Raw genomic sequence first — 27395 nt, 5'->3', positions numbered from 1 at the left:
AAAACATACTTGACCTCATCCTTACCAATCTGCCGGCTGCAGATGCATCTATCCATGACAGTATCAGTAAGAGTGACCACCGCACTGTCCTTGTGGAGACAAAGCTCTGTCTTCACAGCACAATCTGTGACCTCATGGCCTGGCGTATCTCCCACTCAACCATTGCCATCAAGCCAGGGGATCAACCCAGGTTCAATAGAGAGAGTGGAGGAGGGCATGCCCAGAACAGCACCAGGAATACCTAAAAATGAGCTGTCAACCTGGTGAAACTATTCAAAGAACTCCTTGCATACCAAATAGCCTCAGCAACAAGTGATGGTCAGAGCTCAGCAATCCCACAATCCAGTCATGAATGGTGATGGACGCTCAAACAACTCACTGGAGGATGAGGGTCCACAAATATCCCCCTCCTCAATGATGGAGGAGCCCAGCACATCAATGCCAAAGATAAGGCTGAAGCATTGGCAGCAATCTTTAGTCAGAAGTGCTGAGTGGATGGCCCATCGCTGCCTCCTCCAGTGGTCCTCAGCATCGCAGATACCAGTCTTCAACCAATTCACTTCACTCCGTGTGATATTTGAAGTGGCTGGAGGTGTGCCGCAAAGTTTATGGGCTCTGACAACATTCTGGCAACAGTACCGAAGACCTGTCCTCCAGAGTCGAGAGTGTGTTGCTGGAAAAGCACAGCAGGTCAGGCAGCATCTGAGGAGCAGGGGAATTGACGTTTCGGGCCAGAGCCCTTCATTAGCCCAAAAGGTCGATTCTCCTGCTCCTCGGATGATGCCTGACCTGCTGTGCTTTTCCAGCAACACACTCTCGACTCTGATCTCCAGCATCTGCAGTCCTCACTTTCTCCTAGTTAATCTCAACCTGTCTTCCAGAACTTGCTGTTCCCTTTGCCAAGCTGTTCCAGTACAGTTACAGCACTAGCGTCTACCTACCAATGTGGAAAATTGCCCAGATATGTCCTGAGGTCAAAAAGCAGTGAATAAAAGAAATCCTTTCATCTCTCCCATATTATTTCAATCTTAAAAGAATCTTTCAATAAAGATGTATCAGTAAAGATGTTTTGTTGCCTTTTGTGAGTGTTGCTTAACCTGGTTTCTAATGGTGTTCATGTGTTAAGGATCTATATCATCTCTGATCAGTTGGCTGGTTCTAGTCTTCTTGTTGGAATGAATATGTTATTTTCGTGTCTGAGTGTGATGTGCTGTATGTCTTATCAGGCGGTAGTGTATAAACTAAATTAAGAACTTATACACATTTCTTAGTCAAGTCTTCACTTCGAGCCAGATATTGTTACAGTTTTTTTTGGTTATTTGCTGTATAAATTGGTTGGCTTCAAATGATGGGCACAAAAGTTTTAGAACAGTCCCACCACTGGTACATTAATGACTTTCTGGAGGGAAGGAATTCGTTCTAAGTTGTTTTTTAAGCTAATTAGTTTTGATTTAGTCAGGTCTACTGCTTACATCCATTTAACATACACCAGGTTACTATCCCTAATGAGATAAAAATGTCTCTTACTTAGTGTTGTTGTTGCTAACCAGTCTTAAACTAATGCAACTTGCTATTTTTTTTTCTTTTTTTATTCCTGTTTTTTTTTCTTTTTTTTAAATTAACCCCCACACTACCACCTAAGTGCGGTAGTGCTTATTTTTTTCCCCAGCACCCATGGTGTGTGTGTGCAGGTGTGAGACACAGTGAAGGACACAAAGTGCACGAATCTTTATTCAAATTCCACCACCAGGAAGATAGGAAAACACCCGGGTGGCCAGTGACAAGCACTGCCCTTCACGTCAAAGGGCAGTGCTGTGTGATCAAAACAGTGAAGGGGAGGGTAGGGACTAAATCAAAATAGAGTTGGAGGGGCAACTTGCTATTGTAAGTGATTGTAATGAAATCAGCCAGGTGGATCTCATAGAATACAGGCTCCCTGATTGGTGCTGTTAATCTGGCCTAATCAGGGAGCCCTGGCCGACAGAGATAAACAGGAGTGTCCAAAGACTGACCCACCCCATCCTTTTTTGGATCTCCTGACGTCTAGTTCTTGCTCTCTTCCCTTCAATCTGGCCAGGCTTGGAGAAATGAAGGCTACTGCCTGATTGGAGCATGGTCCAAACCCAAGAACTTTCCATGGCTTAAGTGGTGAATGTTTCATGCACAAACTTGGATTTGGGAGGAGTGTTCCTGGTTGCATAGAGGCTGAAGATCTGAATGGACTGATAAGCTAATCTTTTGGAATTGATGAGGGTCTATGATACCAGTAGCTTATGCTGATATGTTGCAATTTATTTTGATGCTGTGTTCAGAAGTGGGAGATGGATGCCAGTTTCTCATGTGCATCAGATAAACCAGTTTAACTTGATAATGTTACTGTGTTGTAAGTATCAAAACTAAACTTAATGCTTAATGCATTAAAGTTGTAGCAAAAGCTACGAATAAATGGGAAAAAACTAAACAGGAGTGTCAGGGGTTCTATTCACTCAGAAAGCTGGCTCTGAGGGAGTTGGATCAGTGTCAAGGACTCTCCACGTGTTATTAAAGGGTGACTCGATCATGGGATACCAGCCTCTGTGGAGTCATTTCAATCATCTTACTATTTAATCTATTGACTCCACTTATACTTCCTGCTGCCTTGGGGAAACAGCCAACATTTGGGGTGGCACAGTGGCTCAGTGGTTAGCATACTGCCTCACAGCACTGGGGACCTGGGTTCAATTCCAGCCTCAGGCGACTGTCTGTGTGGAGTTTGCACATTCTCCCTGTGTCTGCGCGGATTTCCTCTGAATTCTCCAGGTCCCTCCCACAGTCCAAAGATGTGCAGGTCAGGTGAGTTGGCCATGCTAAATTGCCCGTAGTGTTAGGTGTATTAGTCAGGGGTAAATATAGGGTAGGGGAATGAGTCTAGGTGGGTTACTCTTCGGAGGGTAAGTGTGGACTTGTTGGGCTGAAGGGCCTGCTTCCATACTGTGGGGAATCTAATCTAATCATAATCAAAGACCCCTCCCACCCCGGTTATACTCTCTTTCACCCTCTTCTGTCAAGCAGGAATATAAAAGTTTGAAAACATATGAACAAATTCAAGAGCAACTTCTTCCTCAGTTTTATCAGGCTTTTGAAGGGACCTTTCAAATGTTAATGTTGATCTCTCTCTCTCCCTCTTTGCACCTTCCTTCGGCTGTAACACTGTATTCTGCTCTCTGTTTGCTACCCTGAGGCACTTTGTATGGTATGATCTGCCTGTATAGCATGCAAAGTAACACCTTTCACTGTATCTCGGTACATGTGACAACAATAAATCAAATCAACTACAGCTTGTTAACCAGGTGTGAGCTTGTTCTGACTTATTACTGTTAATCTTTCACCATTTAATATGATTAAGCTTCACAGATGAAAATTACAGGAACGTTTTGTGCAAGTTCAGAATCACAGACTCCCAAGAGTGCAGGAAGAGGCCATTCAGCCCTTTGAGCCTGCACTGACCCTCCAAAGAGCATCCCACCCAACCCCCCCCCCCCCCATTTCCCATGGCTAATCCACATCCCTGGGCACTATGGCAATTTAGCACGGCCAATCCACCCTAACATCTTTGGACTATGGGAGGAAACCAGAGCATATCCACACAGACATGGGGAGAGTGTGCAAACTCCATTCAGACAGTTGCCTTAATTATTTGGTGACTCTAGCTCATCATGTGCTCCTGCAGGTGCCAAGCTGTGCCACTGATGTACCCTCTCACAGCGTGCACAGTGAATAACAACTCATGATTGGCAACATTTAATCTGGTGCACAGCTGGATTTCAAACATGTCACCAGTGTACTGAGTCACGGATGGTCCCAGCAGTAGTGCATACTTTATAAGAACCAAGAGTCAAGAGTAGTTTTATTTGTCATTTCTACCATATACATGATACGATAAAAATGTTCCTCCAGGATCAAGGTACTACATGAACAACAATAACACAAACTGCAGTGTAACATTGAATGAACATTAACTTAAAAAAAACATTGTTTTAGCAGTAACGTGAAAAGTCCTGCAACAAATCTCAGATGGAATACAGTGTTCAGGAGCCTGATGGCGTGGGTGAGGGAACTGTTATGTGTTGTGTGGAAGATAGTGTGCAGGAGGCATCATTCGTGATTCGTGAGAAGAATCGTATAAGGAATCTTCCAAGAGCTTACGGAGCGAAACCTCCACAAAACTTCATGAAATTGACACTTCGTCAATTTCTTATGCAATTGAGCTCAGGAAAATTTGGGAAAAACAAAATCTTTCCTTAATCTGGTATAGACTTTCAAGACTTTGAATGCATGTTCTTTCTTACATGTCTAAACTCCAACACAAATATCTCAACACCTACATTCTAATTTGCTTAAGGGTCAGTAAACAGTCATTGTGCATATCTGAGCTGGAGAGATCTGGAAACTTCACTCAACAGCTCTGCCAAATTCTTTTGGTTTTGTTATTTCACTTGTTCTTTAATCTACCAAGTGGTTTAAAGTTTTGTTGACATTACGCTCCTGGGCTTATTTAAGCAAGACATGGCTTTGTGCAGGGGTTTGAGTTTTGGGCGATGACTCCAGTATAGCGTGCTCTCTGAGAAGTCAGTTAGAACATTCAGCTGCTCATTTTTGCGCTCTGCCTGTTTTAAACACTTTCATATTTGCTCCACTGCATAAATTATGCACTGCCCCTTTTACACAATGCCCCCTTTGCATTCTGCCCCTTTTACACAATGCCCCCTTTTGGCTACTGCTCATTTTATACTCCACTCCTCCACCAGGTAAACTGAACCTGGGTCCCTGGTGCTGTGAGGTAACAGTGCTAACCACTGAGCCACCCCGAGTCTACCCTTGGAAAATCCTTAAAAAAAAACCAGGTGACAGCTGCAGATATCTTTTCCAGAATTTATCTCTGAAGAAGTCTGTTCAATCTGTTTGGAGTATGGAGTCTGATTGGCATGGAAGGAATTGGGCACTGCCACGGCTTTGTACACTGCGGGTGTATTGTGGGTTCGACACCTCCCTCCCTTCACAGTGTCTTCATAAACCAGCAAATTTCTCTGGCAGTTCTTGTCATCTCGCTGTCAATGCAGCCTTTTCTGGAGATTGTGTTTCTGAGATGGGTGACAATGTGCACTCCTTTCCCCGTGGTCCCATTGATAGTAGGTGAGGTCCAGGTGGCTGCTGGAATGTCTCAGTTGTCCTCAGCCTGAGGGTGAACCCCTAGCAGCCACTTTGGAAGCAGCTGAGAGTGACACGAGGGCATGGTCACCAATAAGCAGCGATTCCTGTATCATCATCGACAATCCCTCAATTGAGGGATTCGGTTAACTCAGGTTGAAGAGATCTGTCTGAATTGAATATATATTCCATTAAATGGCCCAGGAAGTATGGCATCAAGAAATACACTGAGGACCAATAGGGTTTTGGCACTCCCAGCTGTCATTCCATTGAGAAACCACTGAGTCACATTTACAACTCAATCAGAACATCAATATTTGATCAGAATTTCTACACACCCTCTCTGTTTATTGTAGACATCATCATAACATCACTATCACGCAAATAACAACACCCAGGAATAACACGTTTGGCAAGAGCTAGTTGATTGGCAGCCTGTGTTCCAGTCGGGTTAACATCAATTGAAGATGAAATTGGGTGGAATATAAAACAGAAGAGGGCAAAAGGGGTGGTTATAAAATGAGCAGTAGGCAAAAGGGATAGGGTGTGAATTGGGCATCATGTGAAAGAGGCAGAATGTGAAGGGGGCATTGTGTAAAGGTGGCAGTGCGTAATTTATGCAGTGGAGCAAATATGAAAGTGCATGAAACATTGATTCGCCTGCTTTTCCAGCACCACACTCTTCGACTGCAAACTGAATCAAGGCCACTATTGAACCAAAGTAATTTTGTAAAGAAAAGTAAGCTCTGTTATTGAGTGAGTGATCCTTCCCATCTTCATTTCTGCATTTCGACTGCATTTTCTGGGGAAGTGGTGATGGAAAATTTAAAGGTTTGCCTCAGGGCCAAGAGGAAGCACTGTCTGTTCACTCCCATCTCCCATCTCTCATGTCTGTCAGTGCTCACCTTCCATATGTTCCGACACCTCTTTGAATTATAACTTCATCACTCAACATTACCCCCAGCCTTGAGCTAAGTCATAGTGCTATACTGTTCCCCTCCCCCTCCCCCTCATCAATTGCAACCATTACAGAAAATGCTGGAGAAACTCTGCAGGTCTGAGCTACTGTGAAGAGAGAAACCGAGTTCAGGTTTCAAGTCTAGAATATCTCTTCTTTGTATCTCAGGCATTTCCAAAACACTATCATCCTGCATTTGTCGCCAACCCCTGATTGCTGTTAAACTGAGGCCATTTCAGAGGTCAAAGTTAAAAATCACACAACACCAGGTTATAGTCCAACAGGTTTATTTGGAAGCACTAGCTTTCAGAGCGCTGCTCCTTCATCAGATGGTTGTCAGAGGTCAGTTAAAAGTCAGCCACATTACTATGGGTCTGGAGTTACATGCTGGCCAAATAAGGATGGAGACTAGCTTTCAATTCCAAATTTTATTAATTTATTTAAATATTACAGCTGTTATGATGGGCATTAGCCTGGCCTCTGGTCTAGGAGTCCAATGACATTATCACTGTGTCACTATCATGCAGGGATCCCTGGAAACAGTGTGGAAGTCATTTTAAAAAAAACCCTAACCCAAATCCTATCGCAGGACTCCAACCCTCACTTGTCTCACCCCCTGGCTCTCACACTGTTCCTGTGTCAACCCATTCCACTCATGGCTCCACTCCCCTCTATAGCCCTGTATATTCGCTGTGCCAATGTATGCCCCTCACCAATTGCCACGGTCTTCTATATCTATCTACCATGCCACCCTGCCCTACCTACAATGGACAGACCTCAGGACCTAGTATGAGATAGGATGAAAGAACATTTTAAATATCTTTTGAAGATTTCATTATTTAGAAAATATACTCACTAATAAAAACTTGTTCAGCACATTTAACTTTCTCTAACCCCAGTAAAACAAGCACTGGAATTCATAGTCCCACATCAAAGAGCCTATGACCACTGGGAGCAGGGAAATGGAGACCGTCGTGAAATTAGTCAGACTCACACTGGGTCTGAAATGATAACCCTTCAGATGTGTGTCAACAGAGAGATTGCTTCCATTTCTTCCTTTACCCATAAATCTGATTCCCAAGGACCTGGACTGTGGGATCCATTATTTGTCAAGGTCCCAGATGCTCTGTTGTTTTTGTACTAAAGTTATTACCTCATGCTTCCAATAGGTACAAACACTTTGAGATGAAACGTATGTGATAACTCTTGCGGCTCATTGTCTGCCCAATATTTATAATTTGCAATTTCCCACAATGGAAATGGATCGTTCTCCAAGTCTGCATATATTATAATGTAATGGAGGTTATGTTGCTTTTCTGATTTTGTTGGCAGTGTTGCGTGGATACTGTTCATACAGAAGTCAACACAGTTATCAAGAGCTGACTGCACTTTGATCTTTGGCAGAATCAGCCATGTAATAGCTGGAGGCAAAGTATAGCTAACAAGCTAAATTATAAATGTTTGTCTTTAATATATATCATTGATCACTTGATTCTGAGCCAGCTAACATAGAGACATAGACTCACACAATGTCCAGTAAAACCGCAGCATGACATCCCAACTCCTATAGGGTAAGCATGCCAACTGCCTTCTTTACCACTCTGTCCTCTGAGAACATAGAACATTCCAGCACAGTACAGGCCCTTCAGCCCTCGATGTTGTGCTGACCTGTGGAATCAATCTGAAGCCCATCTAATCTACACTATTCCATTATCATCCATATGCCTATCCAATGACCATTTAAATGCATTTAAAGTAGGCGAGTCTACTATGGTTGAAAGCAGTGTGTTCCACACCCCTCCTACGCTCTAAGTAAAGAAATTACCTCTGATATCTGTCCTATATCTATCACTCCTCAATTTAAAGTTATTTCCCCTCATGCTAGCCATCACCATCTGAGGAAAAAGGCTCTCACTGTCCACCCTATCTAACCCTCTGATTATCTTATATGTCTCAATTAAGTCACCTCTCAACCTTCCTCTCTCTAACGAAAACAGCCTCAAGTCCCTCAGTCTTTCCTCATAAGGCCTTCCCTCCATACCAGGCAACATTCTAGTAAATCTCCTCTGAACCCTTTCCAAAGCTTCCACATCCTCCCTATAATGTGGTGACCAGAACTGTACGCAATACTCCAAGTGCAGCTGCATCAGAGTTTTGTACAGCTGCAGCATGACCTCATGGCTCTGAAACTCAATCCCTCTACCAATAAAAGCTAATACACCGTATACCTTCTTAACAACCCTATAGACCTGGGTGGCAACTTTCAGGGATCTACGTACATGGATATTGAGGTCTCTCTGTTCATGTACACTACCCAGAATCTTATTATTAGCCCAGTACTCCTTATTCCTATTGCTCCTTACAAAGTGAATCACCTCACACTTTTCCGCATTAACTCCATTTGTCACCTCTCAGCCCAGATCTGTAGCTTATCCATGTCCCTCTGTAACCTGCAACATCCTTCAGCACCATCCACAACTCCACTGACCTTAGTGTCATCCACAAATTTACTAAACCATCCTTCTATGCCCATCCTTCTATGCCCTCATCCAGGTAATTTATAAAAATGACAAACAGCAGTTGCCCCAAAACAGATGCTTGCAGTACACCACTAGTAACTGAACTCCACGATGGACATCTTCCATCAACCATCATCCTCTGGCTTCCTTTGCTGTAGAAACTGCACTCCCGTACATATTCAAAGACCCACTGACATCTAGCTTCACCAATGTAGGACTGCTGTTGGGTCTGTCCCTGAGTTCTAATCTCATTCAGTCACATCAAGGAAACACCAGATCAGGTGGAGCTGATTTGATGGACTGAATGGCCTAATTCTGCACTTTTATCTGATGGTTTCATGAGCTATGGTCTGTTAGCGTGCCCTCACTGTCCCAAGGGCTTATCCAAAACCCTGATGCCAACACTTAGTTGTCTAATAATGCATAGATTAGATTAGATTACTTACAGCGTGAAAACAGGTCCTTCGGCCCAACAAGTCCACACTGACTCTCCTGGATTCTAACAGCATAAAGAAAACAAGCTACGTTTGGGACTTCTCACTGAGCCCAGTACAAAGAACATTTTAATTCACTACAAAGAAGTTTTGGAATACTGCGGCGAGTAACTCACCTTCTGACTTTCCCCAGCCTGTCCACCATCTACAAGGCACAGGTCAGGAGGGTGATGGAACACTCCCCATCTGTCTGGATAGGTGCAGCTCCAAAAACCCTCAAGAAGCTTGACACCATCCAAGACAAAGCAGCCCGCTTGATTGGCACCACATCCATTAACCCTCATTCTCTCCACCACTGATGCTCAATCGCAACAGTGTGTACTATCTGCAAGATGTACAGCAGAAATTCACTGACAGCACCTTCCAAACCCACAGCCACCTCCGTTTAGAAGGACAAGGACAGTTGTTACATGGGAGGACCACATTTAAGTTTCCCTCCAAGCCACTCACCAATCTGATTTGGAAATATATCGCCGTTCCATCAATGTTGCTGGGTCAAAATCTTAGAATGCACTGTAGGTCAACTTACTGCACATGGACCGCAGTCAATCATAGAATCCCTGCAGCATGGAAGCAGGTCTTTCGGTCCAACAAGTCCACACCGACCCTCTGAAGAGTAACCCACCCAAACCCGTTCCCCTCCATTTACCCCTGACTAATGCACCTAACCTACACATCCCTGAACACTGTGGACAATTTAGCATGGCCAATTCACCCTAACCTGCACAGCTTTGGACTGTGGGAGGAAACCGGAGCACCCAGAGGAACCCTACACAGACACGGGGAGAGCGTGCAAACTCCACACAGAGAGTCGGCCGAGGCTGGAATCGAACCTGGGTCCCTGGTGCTGCGAGGCAGCAGTGCTAACCCACTGAGCCACTGTGTTGCCCTAGTGGCAACCAGGGATGGGGAATAAATCACATCACATGAGATCAAACCCATGTAGTTCAGTTGCCTCTACAGCAGTACTGCCTATCATGGAGGCTCCATTTTCATGTCTCTCTCATACATATTCCCTGACTTCCTCAGTGCCTGTAACCTTTGACTGCCTTGGTTAAAAACTTTGCAACTAGCCCCGCCTCCTATTTCTAGACAGAAGCATATCTAACTAATATAAATCAGAGCAACCAAGTTAAATATCCACTGGGATTGAATGGGACCTTTGTTATATTCTCACAGAATGCTGGCGTCTGTAGCAGGGAAAAGGTGCTCACAGAGAGAGGGGTTTTTTCACAATGAACAGTGATGCGCAGTATAAGATCGAACTTGCTAGGTGGGCAGTCCCCAGCAGTTTATTTGAAAATATTCTGAACTTAATTCGGTAACATCAGTGAAGTTATGGTGCCAAAATAACAGTGAATAAGTTCAAACACGCCTCAGCAGTGAGTCAGCTGTGCCGAAAGTGTTGCTTTTGTATCAAGAGTGGATTCATGTTTCACCCCACTACATACAAAAGCCAGCCATTCCGGATGAGATCCGAGATGAGATCACCAAATTGTGTTACAGTCAGGTCAGGGACCAGAAACCTTTATTCTTAAACTAAATGAAAGGTGAATTCCTGCAAACATCTGAAGAGAATCAAAGAACAAGATTTCATGGAATTTATTGAACAAAAATAAAATTTACATTATAATGACCGAACGGTAATACAGCTAACAATATATCTACGTTCTGGCATTCAGATTTAAATGGTATGAGACTGATTGAACACCTCAGTTGTTGAATCAAATTTTGCAAAAGTAAAGAAAACATATCCTACAGATTTCTCAACATCTTTTCCCCGATGCAAATTGCCAAATCACATTAAGCTGTGCTTGGGATTACAGTTCTTCACTTTTGACAATCCGACCTTGACAATCCCACAATGATTGCTATTGCTCTGGTCACTCTCCGTCCCGGCACCTGTCCCTACACTTCCCTGGTCTCTGGTCACTCTCTGACCCGGCCCCTGTCTCTACACTTCCCTGGTCTCTGGTCACTCTCCGTCCCGGCCTGTCTCTACACTTCCCTGGACTCTGGTCACTCTCCGTCCCGGCACCTGTCCCTACACCTCCCTGGTCTCTGGTCACTCTCCATCCCGGCCCCTGTCCCTACACCTTCCTGGACTCTGGTCACTCTCCGTCCCGGCCCCTGTCCCTACACCTCCCTGGTCTCTGGTCACTCTCCGTCCCGGCCCCTGTCCCTACACCTCCCTGGTCTCTGGTCACTCTCCGTCCCGGCCCCTGTCCCTACACCTCCCTGGACTCTGGTCACTCTCTGTCCCAGCCCCTGTCCCTACACCTCCCTGGACTCTGGCCACTCTCTGTCCCAGCCTGTCTCTACACTTCCCTGGACTCTGGTCACGCTCCGTCCCGGCCTGTCTCTACACTTCCCTGGACTCTGGTCACGCTCCGTCCCAGCCTCTGTCTCTACACTTCCCTGGTCTCTGGTCACTCTCCGTCCCGGCCCCTGCCCCTACACCTCCCTGGTCTCTGGTCACTCTCCGTCCCGGCCCCTGTCCCTACACATCCCTGGACTCTGGTCACTCTCTGTCCCGGCCCCTGTCCCTACACCTCCCTGGACTCTGGTCACTCTCTGTCCCAGCCTCTGTCTCTACACCTCCCTGGACTCTGGTCACTCTCTGTCCCGGCCCCTGTCCCTACACCTCCCTGGTCTCTGGTCACTCTCCGTCCCGGCCCCTGTCCCTACACCTCCCTGGACTCTGGTCACTCACCATCCCGGCCCCTGTCCCTACACCTCCCTGGTCTCTGGTCACTCTCCGTCCCGGCCTGTCTCTACACTTCCCTGGACTCTGGTCACTCTCCATCCCGGCCCCTGTCCCTACACCTCCCTGGACTCTGGTCACTCTCCATCCTTGCCCCTGTCTCTACACTTCCCTGGTCTCTGGTCACTCTCCGTCCCGGCCTGTGTCTACACTTCCCTGGACTCTGGTCACTCTCCGTCCCGGCCCCTGTCTCTACACTTCCCTGGACTCTGGTCACTCTCCATCCCGGCCCCTGTCCCTACACTTCCCTGGTCTCTGGTCACTCTCCGTCCCGGCCTGTCTCTACACTTCCCTGGTCTCTGGTCACTCTCCGTCCCGGCCTGTCTCTACATTTCCCTGGTCTCTGGTCACTCTCCGTCCCGGCCTGTCCCTACACCTCCCTGGTCTCTGGTCACTCTCCGTCCCGGCCTGTCTCTAAATTTCCCTGGTCTCTGGTCACTCTCCATCCCGGCCTGTCTCTACATTTCCCTGGTCTCTGGTCACTCTCCATCCCGGCCCCTGTCCCTACACCTCCCTGGTCTCTGGTCACTCTCCGTCCCAGCCTGTCTCTACACTTCCCTGGTCTCTGGTCACTCTCCATCCCGGCCCCTGTCTCTACACTTCCCTGGTCTCTGGTCACTCTCCGACCCGGCCCCTGTCCCTACACCTCCCTGGACTCTGGTCACTCTCCGTCCCGGCCTGTCTCTACACTTCCCTGGTCTCTGGTCACTCTTCGTCCCGGCCTGTCTCTACACTTCACTGGACTCTGGTCACTCTCTCTCCCAGTCCGTCTCTACACTTCACTGGACTCTGAAACTCCAATCCAGTCCTTATTCACAAAAAGCATCACTTCTTCAGCCAGCGACACTAAGCTGTAATAAAACAAGGAACTGCGGATGCTGGAGATTTGAAACAAAAACTGAAATTATTGGAGAAATTCAGCAGGACTCCACCTGTCACTGGATTTGAAATGTTAACTTTGTTTTTTTCCCATGGACCTGCTGATTTTCTGGTTTTGCTTCACTAAGCTATCACCTGCTCTTGGGTTTTCCCTGAGCTCCGATCTTATCAGGTGTATCTAGCAAATACCGTTTCTTCAATTCCCACCATCTCAGTTATACTGAAGCATTAACGTGTGCTAGTCCCTTACAGTTTTCCTCAACACAGAGTGAAAGATCTTCCTACTTTTGCAGCTCCTCTGACTCCAAGCTGTTTGCTAATTCCCAGAACTTCTCCCGGAAATCAATCTGACAGTGTAGAGCCCACCCAATACTCTGACACCTTCTGTATAGAACAGCTACAGAAACAGCAGGCCCAATGTGGAGCCTGCCCTCTTTCTGTCCCTTTACCAATCTATGTCAACCTTGGAACTGCTCCTCAGTGACCTATTATAAACCCTTGCAGTGAGAAACCGTCCCCTCTTGCAGGGCAGAATTGAATGTTACCACACAACATTTCTAGAACATTCTGTATCCCTGAATGTCACAATGTTGCCATTTCCACATTATTCACTTGTGGGATGTAGGCGTCGCTGGCTGGGCCAGCATTTATTGTCTGTCCCTAGTTGCCCCTGAGAAGGTGGTGGTGAACTGCTTCCTAGTACCATTTTATTCGACTGTTGTCAATAGACCCACAGTGTCTTTGGGCCGGGGAGAATTCCACACAAAGAATCCTGACCAAAAGGAGGATTCAACACAAGTAATGTCTTCAGATGCGGCCTCAAACTAAATGCATAAATTCTTCTTTAAAAGATGGCTTCAGGCCTCTCAGTTGATCTCAATGTGTTGACCATTACACATAACCGACCAGACCTGCTTTCAAGACCCACCTTCTCCACCACTAGGTACTTGAAGATAGACCGGCACTAAGGGCTGTGCACAAAGTGAGATTCAGCCAGCAACAGGCTGCCAATTGGTCTGTGGCGTTGTGACCAATTGGTTGATGACAAAGACCATCAACCTCACAACAAATATCTGATTGACTCCTTGGATAGCTGAACAGCTTGTAAGTGTAAACGATATGAGCAGAAGCCTGAGGACTGCTGAATGGACTGACGGTGCATCCTTCTCTCCAGTAAAATACCTAAAGCCTGAACAAGGCCAAGTTTATTGTCCCTCACCAGTTGCAGTCTTTAACGAGTAGCTAAGATACTTTGCAGTTCGTGCAAAGAAGTGAGTGAAACTGAAGAAAATCCTGGCAAGCAAAAAATTATCTCTATGAACCCCATGAACTGGCTGCCTCAGGGTTTTTTTCCCTTCCACCTATAACACCAATTTTATTTTGTCTATCTGTATGCATTTGTAAGGACATTTTAGAAGGGTTGCAATTTTAACTGGTAGAGTTATATGCTGATAATTCATAGTTGTTTATCTGCAGTTAAATCTATTATTTATTATTAATGGATGTTTTGTTATGTAGAACAACTGTTAGCTTGGGCCTATCCAACAGAGAGTAGAACAAAAAGACCTAGGGGTTCAGGTACATCATTCTTTGAAGTTTGTGTCATATATAGAGTCATAGAATTATAGAGATGTACAGCATGGAGGCAGGTCAAACCCGTCCATGCCGACCAGATATCCCAACACAATCTAGTCCCATCTGCCAGCACCCGGCCTATATCCCTCCAAACCCTTCCTATTCATAGGGTGGTTAAGAAAGTGTTTGCATGTTTGCCTTCATTGCCCAGACCTGCGCAGGTGGGAGTTGGGACGCCATGTTAAGGTTTGACAGGACATTGGTGAGGCCTCTCTGCTGGATTACTGTTTCCAGTTCTGGTCACCATGTTATGGGAAGACTATTATTAAGCTGGAGAGGGTTCAGAAGAAATTTACCAGGATGTTGTTGGGAATGGAGGGTTTGAGTTATAAGGAGAGGTTGGATAGGCTGGGACTTTCTTCACTGGAGCATAAGACTGGTGACCATGTGGAGGTTTATAAAATCATGAAGGGTATAGATAAGGTGAATGGCAGATGTCTTTTCCCGAGGGTGGGGGATTTCAACACTAGAGGGCATATTTTTAAGGTAAGAAGAGAGAGATTTAACAAATACGTGATGGGCAACTATTTTTACAGAGAGTGGTTTGGGTGTGCAATGAGGGTACAGTCACAACATTTAAAAGACATTTAGATACGTACATGAATAGAAAAGATTTGGAAGGATATGGGCCAAGTGCAGGCAGATGGGACTAGTTCAGTTTGGGATAATGGTTGGTATGGGATGTTTAGACTGAAGGGTTTGTGTTGTTTGTGCCATTACTCTATTAGAGAGGTGTTTTACATACTTTGATGAAATCTTTAATTTCGGTGATGACTGTGGGTTAGCCAGTATGATGCCTGAATTGGTGTGACAGGTGATGCGGTGCATCTGACAGATGGAACACCCTGCTGTTGCTGTGCCATGCTGCTGGAGGCTATAAACACAGTGTCAATGCAACAACTTTCCAGAGTGTTTTGCTGGCACCTTTAAAACCCATTTATTATCCACCTTTGAGGATCATAGCAGTAACATCAAGGAAGGCCTTTACCTTCAGACACCCCTCTGAGTCACGTGGATTCTGAATTGGCCATAGATTGTCACAAGTCTGTAATCTCCTACACCGTGGGACTACCATCAGCAAAACGACTGCAAGGTTTAATGGAGAAGGTTCATGTCTGGCATCAGATAATTTAGGAATGGCCAATTGATCCTGCGAATTTGTCAGTGATAAGACATAGAACAGAGCACAGTACAGGCCCTTCAGCCCTCAATGTTGTGCCAGTTTTTTATCCTACTGCAAGATCAAACTAACCCACATACTCTTCATTTTACTATCATCCATGTGCCTATCCAAGAGTTGCTTAAATGTCCCTAAAGCATCCGACTCTACTAGCATTTCTGGCAGTGCATTCCACACACCCACCACTCTCTGAGTAAAGAACCTACCTCTGACATCGCCCCATTACCTTCCTTCAATCACCTTAAAATTATGCCCCCTCGTGGTTGACATTTCTACCCTGGGGAACAGTCTCTGACTATTCACTCTATCGATGCCTCTCATCATCTTGTACACCTCTATCAAGTCACCTCTCACCCTTCTTTGTTCCAATGAGAAAAGCCCTAGCTCCCTCAACCTTTCTTTATAAGACGTGCCCTCCAGTCTAGGCAGCATCTTGGTAAATCTCCTCTGCACCCTCTCTAAAGCTTCCACACCCCTCCTATAATGAGGTGACCAGAACTGAATGCAATATTCCAAGCGTGGTCTAACCAGGGCTCTATAGAGCTGCAGCATAGCCTTGTGGCTCTTAAACTCAATTCCCCTGCTAGTGAAAGCCAACACATACATCTTCTTAACAACCCTATCAACTTGGGTGTCAACTTTGAGAATCTATGGGCGTGGACCCCAAGATCCCTCTGTTCCTCTGCGCCGCCAATAATCCTGCCTTTAACCCTGTATTCCGCATTCAAATTTGCCCTTCCAAAGTGAATAACTTCACACTTTTCCAAGTTGAACTCCATCTGCCACTTATCAGCTCAGCTCTGCATCCTGTCAATGCCCTCCACTCTCCCCACAACTCCACCAACTTTCGCGTTATCAGCAAACTTACTAACTCACCTTTCCACTTCCTCATCCATGTCATTTACAAAGAGTAGAGACTCAGAACTGATCCCTGCGGAACACCACTGGTGATCCAGCTCCAGTCTGAATACTTTCCACCACCACCCTCTGTCTTCTATGGGCCAGCCAATTCTGTATCCAGACAGCCAGGTTTCCCTGTATCCCATGCCTCCTTACTTTCTGAATGAGCCTACCATGGAGAACCTTATCAAAGCCCTTGCTAAAATCCATCCACTGCTCTACCTTCATCAATGTGTTTTGTTACATCCTCAAAGAATTCAGTAAGGCTTGTGAGGCATGACCTGCCCCTCTAAAAGCCATGCTGACTATCTCTAAGTAATTATGAATCCTGTCACTCAGAATCCTCTTCAACAATTTTCCCACCATAGACATAAGACTGACTGGTCTATAATTCCCAGATTATCCCTATTCTCTTTCTTGAACAAGGGAATAACATTTGCCATCCTCCAATCATCTGGCACGACTCCAGTGGACAGTGAGGATGCAAAGATCATCACCAAAGGCAAAGCAATCTCTTTCCTTGTTTCCTGTTGTAACTTTGAGTATATCCCTTCGGTCCTAGGGGACTTATCTATTCTTATGTTTTTCAAAATTTTCAGCACTTCCTCCTTCTTAACATCAACCTGTTTGACCATATCAGTCTGTTTCAAGCTGTCCTCATAAATGACAAGATCCCTCTCAGTAGCGAATACTGAAGCAAAGTATTCATTAAGGACCTCCTCTCCCTCCTCTGACTCCATGCACAGGTTCCCTCCACTATCCCTGATCAGCCCTACCCTCACTGTGGCCATCCTCTTGTTCCTCACCTAAGTGTAGAATGCCTTAGGGTTTTCCTTAATCCTACTCACTTAAGATTTTTCATGCCCCCTTCTAGCTCTCCTAAGTCCATTGTTCAGTTCCTTCCTGGCTACCTTGTAACACTCTAGAGTACTGTCTAGAGTTGCCTCCTCAATTTTAAATAAATTTCCTTCTTCCTTTTGACGAGATGTTCCACATCCCTTGTCACTCAAGGTTCCTGCCCCTACCATCCCTTCCTTGCCTCAGTGGGACAAGCCTTTCCAGCACTATCAGCAAGTGCTCCCTAAAAAACCTCCACATTTCTGTCGTGCATTTCCCTGAGAAGATTTGTTTCCAATCTAGGCATCAAGGTTCTGCCTAGTAGCAATATAATTCCTCCTCCACCGATTAAATACTTTCCCATATTCTCTGTTCCTATCCCTCTCCATGACTACAGTAAAGGTCAGGGAGTTGTGATCAGTAGCACTGAAATGCTCTCCCACCGAGACACCTGACTTGGTTCATTGCCAAGTACCAAACCCAATACGGCCTTCCCTTTTTGCTGGCCTATCTACATATTGAGTCAGGAATCCTTCTTGGGCACATCTGGCAAAAACGACTCCATCCAAACTAAAACGCCAATCCCTCCACTCTAAATTGCCAAGAGAAATTGAATAAATTTAAAAATAAATCCTTACCTTACCATCCCTCCACACAGGATTTTGTTTTTGGTTAGAGGAGGAGGAGGACGGGTGGGAGACATGTAATGTCTCGGGTTCAGCCGCTGCCTGAATATATCAGTTTACGTACTTAGCAGTCCCTGTGTCTGTTTCTGCTTCTGTTGAGCCTATTCTCCGCCAATTCACGAGGTAAGTATTGAACAGAAAAATCATACTTTCCTGGCTGGCCCCTGGTTTGTACTCTCACCATTCCTGCTGCTGCAATGAGTCCTGTCTACCGAAACAGGGGCTTCTTGCGTGTCTGGAAATCAAGAAGTTACTCTAACCCTTTTTGGTTCCCAGTGCAGGAGGTCTCGTCACACAGTGGGTAGCATCCCTACCTCTAACCCAGCTCTTGATCCAAATCCCTGTTCCAGGGTTTGGTTGCCAAGAAAGATGCATTCATAACATGACTATACAGGTTGAGTAGCATACTGCAAATCCTTCCAACATCGGGCAATAAGAAATAGGATCAGGTGTAGGCCATTTGGCCCATCAAGCCTGATCTGCCAAACAATATGATCATGGCTGTTATGTCATTCCTCACATCCACTTTTCTGCTCTTTCCTAATAACCCCCCCGAATCACCTACCGATCAAGATCTATTCTGTCAGCCTAGGCAAGGCCTCTGTCCCCACATCTCTCTGTGGCAAGGAGTTCCAAAGACCCAAAACCCACTGAGAGATGAAATCCTTCCTCAGCTCAGTCTTAAATTGGCGCCATTTTATTCTGAGACTATGCCCTCTGGTCCTAGATTCTCCCAGGAGGGGAAACATAAGAACGGAAGAGCTCGGAGCAGGGGTAGGCCTTGCCACAGAGAGATGTGGCCCTTCGAGCCTCCCCCACCACTCAATAAGATCATGGCTGATTTTTTTTGTGGATCCGTTCCACTTACCCGCGTTTTCACCATATCCCTTAATTCCTTTATTTTTCAAAAAGTATCTACCTTAACTTTAAAAGCAATTGCTGAAGCAGTGTCATCTACTTCCCTGGACAAGGAATTCCATCGATTAACAACCCTCTGGGTGAAGATGTTCCTTCTCAGTTCAGTTCTAAACCCGCTTCCTCTAATCTGGAGGCCACGCCCTCTTGTCCTAGTCTCACCCACCGGTGGAAACATCCTATCTATTTCGATTTGATCGAGTCCCTTCATAATTTTTTATTTTTCTATAAAAAACCCCACATTCTTCTGAATTCCAATGAGGGGAAACATCCTCTCAGCATTTACTCTGTCCCGCCCCTTAAGAATCCCGAATGTTTCAATGAGGTCACCACTCATTCTTCTGAACTCCAATGAGTAGAGTCCGAACCTGGTTAACCTTTGTTCGCAAGACAATCTCTCCATACCGGGGATCATCCTCGTGAATATGTGCCAATGGCTGGTGATAAAAGCAGGAGGAATTCCTGGCCAGCCACATAATGGGAAGAAATTGGAGTCTCTGCCATCCATAGCCCAAATAACAACTTAAGACCATAAGACATAGGAGTGGAAGTTAGGCCATTCGCCCCATAGCGGCCACTCCGCCATTTAATCATGGCTGATAGGCATTTCAAATCCACTTACCCGCACTCTCCCCATAAAATTAAAACGCTGAAGTGTGTGTTGCTATGGAAACCCGGACTCCCAGTGTGTTTGGCTCAGTCAGCTGAATGGCCAATGGCGCCAACAGCATGATGTTCACTTCCTGTTGTGGCTGGTGCTGGCCTCCTCTGCCCGCTCCATGGTGTGGATTGTGACAATCCCACCTTCAGGCAGAAAACTGAAAGTTTAAAAAAATATAGATCGGATCTGTAAGGTCAGTACGGGAGCAGCTGAGATTCAGAAATATGAGAAGGAAATCAAGACTCAGTCAGATCGATTTCAGGGAGGTAACGTATGTGAGAAACTTTGCGTTTTGAATAGACTGGGGAGAAAGACACCCAAACTTTCGCGACACATGATCAGTATTGTGTAAACATGTTGATGGGAGATTAACTGGATGTTGTTCCAACATGTTGATATAATGGCATTACATTAGGGAACATAAGTGAAGAGATAAAGATAGAGACTGGCTCTCCTTGCTGACTTTCTGTTCTGGTCTTGTTAAGTCTGGCAGAAACAGTCAAGACAGCAAAGTCCCTGGATATTTTTTGTGTGTTTTGCAACATATATTTTCCATCACTGAGAGTTTAATCATCTCTTAATAGCTCAACGTAGACTGAGTGAATGAGAAAAACCTGTTGCAAATAAAATCCAATGTTAGGTCATTCATATAAAAAATATTGAACAGGATACATCCTAAAATGGGGAAAATCGGGAAATATCAGCTGTTCAAAGAGCCTTGGGGGTCCAGGTGCATACAATCTCAAAGTCACATGAGGTTACATAGAAGAATACAGCACAGTACAGGTTCTTCGGCCCTCGATGTTGCGCCGATCCAAGCCCACCTAACCTACACTAGCCCACTATCCTCCATATGCCATTCCAATGCCGCTTAAATGCCCATAAAGAGGGAGAGTCCACCACTGCTACTGGCAGGGCATTCCATGAACTCACGACTCGCTGAGTAAAGAACCTACCCCTAACATCTGTCCTATACCTACCACCCCTTAATTTAAAGCTATGCCCCCTCATAATAGCTGACTCCATACGTGGAAAAAGATTCTCACTGTCGACCCTATCTAAACCCCTAATCATCTTATACACCTCTATCAAGTCACCCCTAAACCTTCCTTTCTCCAATGAAAACAACCCCAAGTGCCTCAACCTTTCCTCATACGATCTTTCTACCATACCAGGAAACATCCTGGTAAACCTCACTACCAAGTATCCGACCATTAGCCCCGTACCCCATCTTTTTGTTATTCTTCCCAAAGTGAGTCACCTCACACTTAGCTACATTGTATTCCATTTGCCACCTTTCTGCCCAGCTCTGCAGCTTCTCTATATCCTGCTGTAACCTGCCACATCCTTCCTCACTGTCAACAACTCCTCTGACTTTCGTATCATCCGCAAACTTGCTCACCCAACCTTCTAACCCCTCTTCCAGGTCATTTATAAAAATGACAAACAGCAATGGTCCCAAAACAGATCCTTGCGGAACACCGCTAGTGACGGCACTCCATGAAGAAACTTTGCCATCAACTACTACCCTCTGTCTTCTTCCATCCAGCCAATTCCTAATCCAAACCTCCAACTCCCCCTCAATGCCATACCTCCGTATTTTTTGCAGTCGTCTACCATGGGGAACCTTATCAAATGCCTTACTAAAATCCATATATACCACATCTACCGCTTGCCCCTCATCCACCTCCTTCGTCACCTTTTCAAAGAATTCAATAAGGTTTGTGAGGCACGACCTGCCCTTCACAAAACCATGCTGACTATCCTTGATCACATTATTCCTATCCAGATGTGCATAAATCCTATCCCTTACAATTCTCTCTAAGACTTTGCCCACAACAGAAGTGAGACTCACCGGCCTATAGTTACTAGGGTTATCCCTACTCTCCTTCTTGAACAAGGGAACCACATTTGCTATCCTCCAGTCTTCTGGCACTACTCCTGCAGACAACGAGGACTTAAAAATCAAGGCCAATGGCTCTGCAATCTCCTCCCTTGCTTCTCAGAGAATCCGAGGATAAATGCCTCCCTTGCTTCTCAGAGAATCCGAGGATAAATGCCATCAGGTTAGGGAGAATAATCCAAAAGGCTAATGGAATGAGTATAAATATCACGACTGGATGCATTAAACAGCTGATGACTGGAAATTACCACCAGTGTAAACCATCGACAATTTATTTTGAATTTACACTACTTACAGAGATGTTGATCAGCAGGATATTGCCTGACATCAGTCTAGTGATGAGCAGAGAAGCTAATAATCCCTTATGCCACATTTCCCTCGAGCCAAAAACCACTTATATCATCAATTCGTTACATTTTGATTCTGTCCCCATTTAACCCACCCTATGTCCTCTGAGACAGGAGGGACAATGATGCAGGAGTTCGATTGGAACATAGAACATAGAACATTACATCATTGTCCATGTTGCACCGACCTGTGGAACCAATCTGAAGCCCATCCACTATTCCATTATCATCCATATGTTTATCAAATGACCCTTTAATTGCCCTTAAAGTTGAGGAGTCTACTACTGTTGCAGGCAGGACAGTCCACTCGCTTACTAGTCCCTGAGTAAAGAAACTACCTCTGACACCTGTCATATATCTATCACCCCTCAGTTGAAAGTTATTTCCCCTTGTGCAAGCCATCACCATCTGAGGAGAAAGGCTCTCACTGTCCACCCTATCTAATCCTCTCAACATCTTTTATGTCTCTATTAAGTCACTTCTCAACCTTGTTTTTCTAATGAAAACCGCCTCAATCCCTCAGCCTTTCTTCATAAGACCTTCTCTCCATACCAGGCAACATCCTATTAAATCTCCTCTGTACCCTTTCCAATGGTTCCACATCCTTCCTATAAGGCGGATTAATCTGCCTTTCCTTTTCATTTATCTTGGAGAAGCTGAAGGAGCACATGGATCCTGTGGAGCAGGGATGTCAGTTGTCTGTTGAAGCGGTCAAGATAGCTTTGCTTTCATCTGGGAGCCAATGCAGATGTCACTTGCTGACCAACACCAGGTTCACCTGTTGTCCTGAGGATGCTGTGGTCAATGCTGACAAAGTTCCTTATTTATTCACAGGACGAGGGTGTCGCTGGCCGGTCAGCTTTTATTTCCCATTCCCTAAATGGCCAGAGGGTAGTCAAGGGTCAGCCATGTTGCTGTGGGTCTAGAGTCATTAGTAGGCCAGACCAGACCAGGTAGGGATAGCAGTTTCCTTCCCTAAAGGACATTAGTGGATCAGATGGATTTTCCCCAAAATTGACAATGGTTTCACGATTCTTAGGTCCAGATTTTCTTTTTTAATGGATTCAAATGCCATCGCTGGCTGTGGCAGGATTTGAACCCAGGTCCCAGGATTTGAACTTTATCTGTGTCTCTGGATTAACTGTCCAGCAATAATGCCACTCGGCCATCTCCTCCGCGATGCGAATGAACCAAAAGGGCTGTAAACTCAGCCAAGTTGGTTCAGGTTCCAAAGGCAGACAGAATCTGTGGGACAGAATGTTCCTCCTTTTGTACCTTCTGATGGTCTGGTCTGTGTGATACAGATCCTTCCTCTGCCTGACCTTGGCTAAGATAGCCTCTGTTGTACCTGGCTGCAGGAGACTGGGGAAACCAAGCTCGTGACCTCTGACCCATTAGGAGTTCTGAAGGAGACACATGTGTAAAGGTCTGGGCACGTAACAAAGCAAGGCCACGTTAATGTTTTGCATCAAAGTGACCTGGACTGCACAATACAGGGCTACTCCTGTATCCATGGAACCGTTTTCTACAGTTCCAGTTACCTCCAGTTTACCATGGCCCGAACATGTTATAAGGAACCTTCCGGAACCAGGGGGCTGCCGGGAAGATAAATCTCCCATTGAAATGAAAGGGTTCGTTCCGATCCGCGGTTTCAGGATTCCACATTAGCTCCTGGAACATATCCCTTGCCCCTACAGGGGGAGCTACTGTACCACTATTCAGCCTCAACATTGGTTTGGGGAGTGAATGGGAAACCTTTATAACATTGGAAAGCATCAGTGTCACTGTCAGACAGACAGTGCAGTGTTTGAGTTGGATATTCATGAATTGTGGACCATTGTCTGGGCTGACCCTCTTAGGGATGTCATGCGGTGAGAATCTCTTTGTACCTAGCGACGACTGCAGTTGGGATGGAACTATCCAGTCATGTGACCTCCACCATCAGGTTTCACCCCCAAAGACGAACAGATCCATCCTGAGACACTCCCATGGGCGAGAGGGGAAAGATGAGGCCAGGAAGGATTCCATGCATTTGGATTGCGATTTTGGATAATCGGAGTCAACGGGTAGGATTTTCCCATTTTCTCCAAGGAAATTGTTGTGTGAGATCCAAGATTCGGAGCAACTATTCTCATGGAATTTTCTGTCTTTTCTTTCTCTCATTCTGTAACTGAGTTCTTGGGCAACTTTCTCAGTGAATCACATGTCCAAGAGAGGTGGAAATATTTGCAAATTCCAGAACCTTCCGCTGGTATGATTCTTAAAGCCCAGATAATGGACCACTTCAGATGCTACAGGTCAGGAGTGATACTCTTGTTTCCACTGCTTGACACTATCACTGAGGACATGGTCGGAGGTCATGGAGAGGTCACTCCCTGCTGCACGGGCTGGTCTTACTGGATGGGGTACTGGAGAGAGGATGGGAATCCTTTCTCCTGCAGACCAACACCAGAGACCACACCATCGGATCAAGCCAACCTGGACATAAGGCTAGCAACTGTGCATGCTGGGAACCTGAAACAAAAACTGGAATTGCTGGAGAAACTCAGCAGCATCTGTGGAAAGAAGATAGACAGGCAGGAGGCTGGAAGAACACAGCAAGCCAGGCAGCATCAGGAAGTGGAGAAGTCAACATTTCTGGTGTATCCCTTCTTCAGGACTGGGGGAGCCCCCTGACTGAGTCACCTACAGACTGACATTTCCACAGCCCCCTGACTGAGTCACCTACAGACTGACATTTCCACAGCCCCCTGACTGAGTCACCTACAGACTGACATTTCCACAGCCCCCTGACTGAGTCACCTACAGACTGACATTTCCACAGCCCCCTGACTGAGTCACCTACAGACTGACATTTCCACAGCCCCCTGACTGAGTCACCTACAGACTGACATTTCCACAGCCCCCTGACTGAGTCACCTACAGACTGACATTTCCACAGCCCCCTGACTGAGTCACCTACAGACTGACATTTCCACAGCCCCCTGACTGAGTCACCTACAGACTGACATTTCCACAGCCCCCTGACTGAGTCACCTACAGACTGACATTTCCACAGCCCCCTGACTGAGTCACCTACAGACTGACATTTCCACAGCCCCCTGACTGAGTCACCTACAGACTGACATTTCCACAGCCCCCTGACTGAGTCACCTACAGACTGACATTTCCACAGCCCCCTGACTGAGTCACCTACAGACTGACATTTCCACAGCCCCCTGACTGAGTCACCTACAGACTGACATTTCCACAGCCCCCTGACTGAGTCACCTACAGACTGACATTTCCACAGCCCCCTGACTGAGTCACCTACAGACTGACATTTCCACAGCCCCCTGACTGAGTCACCTACAGACTGACATTTCCACAGCCCCCTGACTGAGTCACCTACAGACTGACATTTCCACAGCCCCCTGACTGAGTCACCTACAGACTGATGTCTCCATAGCCCCCTGACTGAGTCACCTACAGACTGACATTTCCACAGCCCCCTGACTGAGTCACCTACAGACTGACATTTCCACAGCCCCCTGACTGAGTTACCTACAGACTGACGTCTCCATAGCTCCCTGACTGAGTTACCTACAGACTGACATTTCCATAACTCCCTGACTGAGTCACCTACAGACTGATGTCTCCATAACTCCCTGACTGAGTCACCTACAGACTGATGTCTCCATAGCCCCCTGACTGAGTCACCTACAGACTGACATTTCCACAGCCCCCTGACTGAGTCACCTACAGACTGACGTCTCCATAGCTCCCTGACTGAGTTACCTACAGACTGACATTTCCACAGCCCCCTGACTGAGTTACCTACAGACTGACATTTCCATAGCCCCTGACTGAGTTACCTACAGACTGACATTTCCATAACTCCCTGACTGCGTTACCTACAGACTGATGTTTTCATGGCTCCCTGACTGCGTTACCTGCAGACTGATGTTTCCATAGCCCCCTGACTGAGGTAGCTACAGACTGATGTTTCCATAGCCCCCTGACTGAGGTAGCTACAGACTGACATTTCCACAGCCCCCTGACTGAGGTAGCTACAGACTGACATTTCCATAACTCCCTGACTGCGTTACCTACAGACTGATGTTTTCATGGCTCCCTGACTGCGTTACCTACAGACTGATGTTTCCATAGCCCCCTGACTGAGGTACCTACAGACTGATGTTTCCATAGCCCCCTGACTGAGGTAGCTACAGACTGACATTTCCATAGCTCCCTGACTGAGGTAGCTACAGACTGACATTTCCACAGCTCCCTGACTGAGTTACCTGCAGAATGACGTTTCCATAGCCCCCTGACTGAGGTAGCTACAGACTGACATTTCCATAGCCCCCTGACTGAGTTACCTACAGACTGACATTTCCACAGCCCCCTGACTGAGGTAGCTACAGACTGACGTTTCCATAGCCCTTTGAGATACCTACAGACTGACGATTCCATAACCCCCTGACTGAGTTACCTACAAACTAATGTTTCCATAGCTCCCTGACTGAGGTACCCGCAGACTGATGTTTCCATAGCTCCCTGACTGAGGTACCTACAGACTGATGTTTTCATAGCCCCCTAACTGAGTTACCTACAGACTGATGTTTCCATAACCCCCCTGACTGTGTTACCTACAGACTGATGTTTCCATAGCTCCCTGACTGAGGTACCTGCAGACTGATGTTTTCATAGCCCCCTAACTGAGTTACCTACAGACTGATATCTCCACAGTCCCCTGATTGAGTTACCTTCAGACTGGTGTTTCCATGGCCCTGACTGAATTGCCTCCAGCGATGTGTTTACGTTTTCATGTTGGAGCTGAGAGGATGGAACTGACCACGCCTGTTTGGAGGTGATACAGTGAACAGGCTTGTCATTGGTTTACCGGTTGCTATGGAGAAGTAAATGGGGGTTGCTTTTGGTTCTGGCACTCAACTCCTCTGTGTTGTCATGTCTGGGGAACTTCCAGCTCCAAACGAGTCTGGAGCCCGCTAGTGTGAATTAAAAAAGGGAGAAGAATTTGCTCTCGGTGCCTGGGTGCCCCTGGTGAATGTTCGATGGCCCATGAGTCTCCTTTTGAAACCCACTGGAGGAATCGAAGAATTCAATGACCCCTGAATTTCGTGGAAGACTCAGACCAGACTTGAAATGTTAACCATGTTTTCCCTCTCTACAGATCTGCTGTGTTTCTCTGCCTCATCACGTAGAGTGGTATTTTTACCAATCTCTTGATTTCTATGTATGTGATTGGCCCAGCTGCTGAGTGTATACAGCAGCACACTGACCACATCCCTCTCCGGCTCTGGAACAAGTCCCAGATGATCCGGGATCAACTGAATCAGTGACTCCAGCTTCTTCAGTGCCTCATATTCCCAATGCAAACATGTTTGCATTGAATCACAATGGTATCCAGGAGCTGCCACATGCTGCAGCCTTGACACATCACCTTCCTTACTATCCTTAATGCACTTCAATTATTTCAGGATATTATTGTGATGTCTAGAGTCTTGAATGAAGGTAAGACATTCTT

General features: G+C 46.1%; 1 long non-coding RNA gene across 1 annotated transcript in view; it reads left to right on the top strand.

Annotated features, from left to right (window-relative positions):
• LOC122541759 overlaps positions 1-27395 on the top strand; it is an 82896-nt gene that overhangs the window by 924 nt on the left and 54577 nt on the right. The window lies entirely within an intron of this gene.

This window comes from Chiloscyllium plagiosum, chromosome 38 (genome assembly GCF_004010195.1).
Source record: "Chiloscyllium plagiosum isolate BGI_BamShark_2017 chromosome 38, ASM401019v2, whole genome shotgun sequence".
Taxonomy (NCBI): Eukaryota; Metazoa; Chordata; class Chondrichthyes; order Orectolobiformes; family Hemiscylliidae; genus Chiloscyllium; species Chiloscyllium plagiosum.
This window is presented reverse-complemented; position numbering and strand designations above follow the sequence as displayed.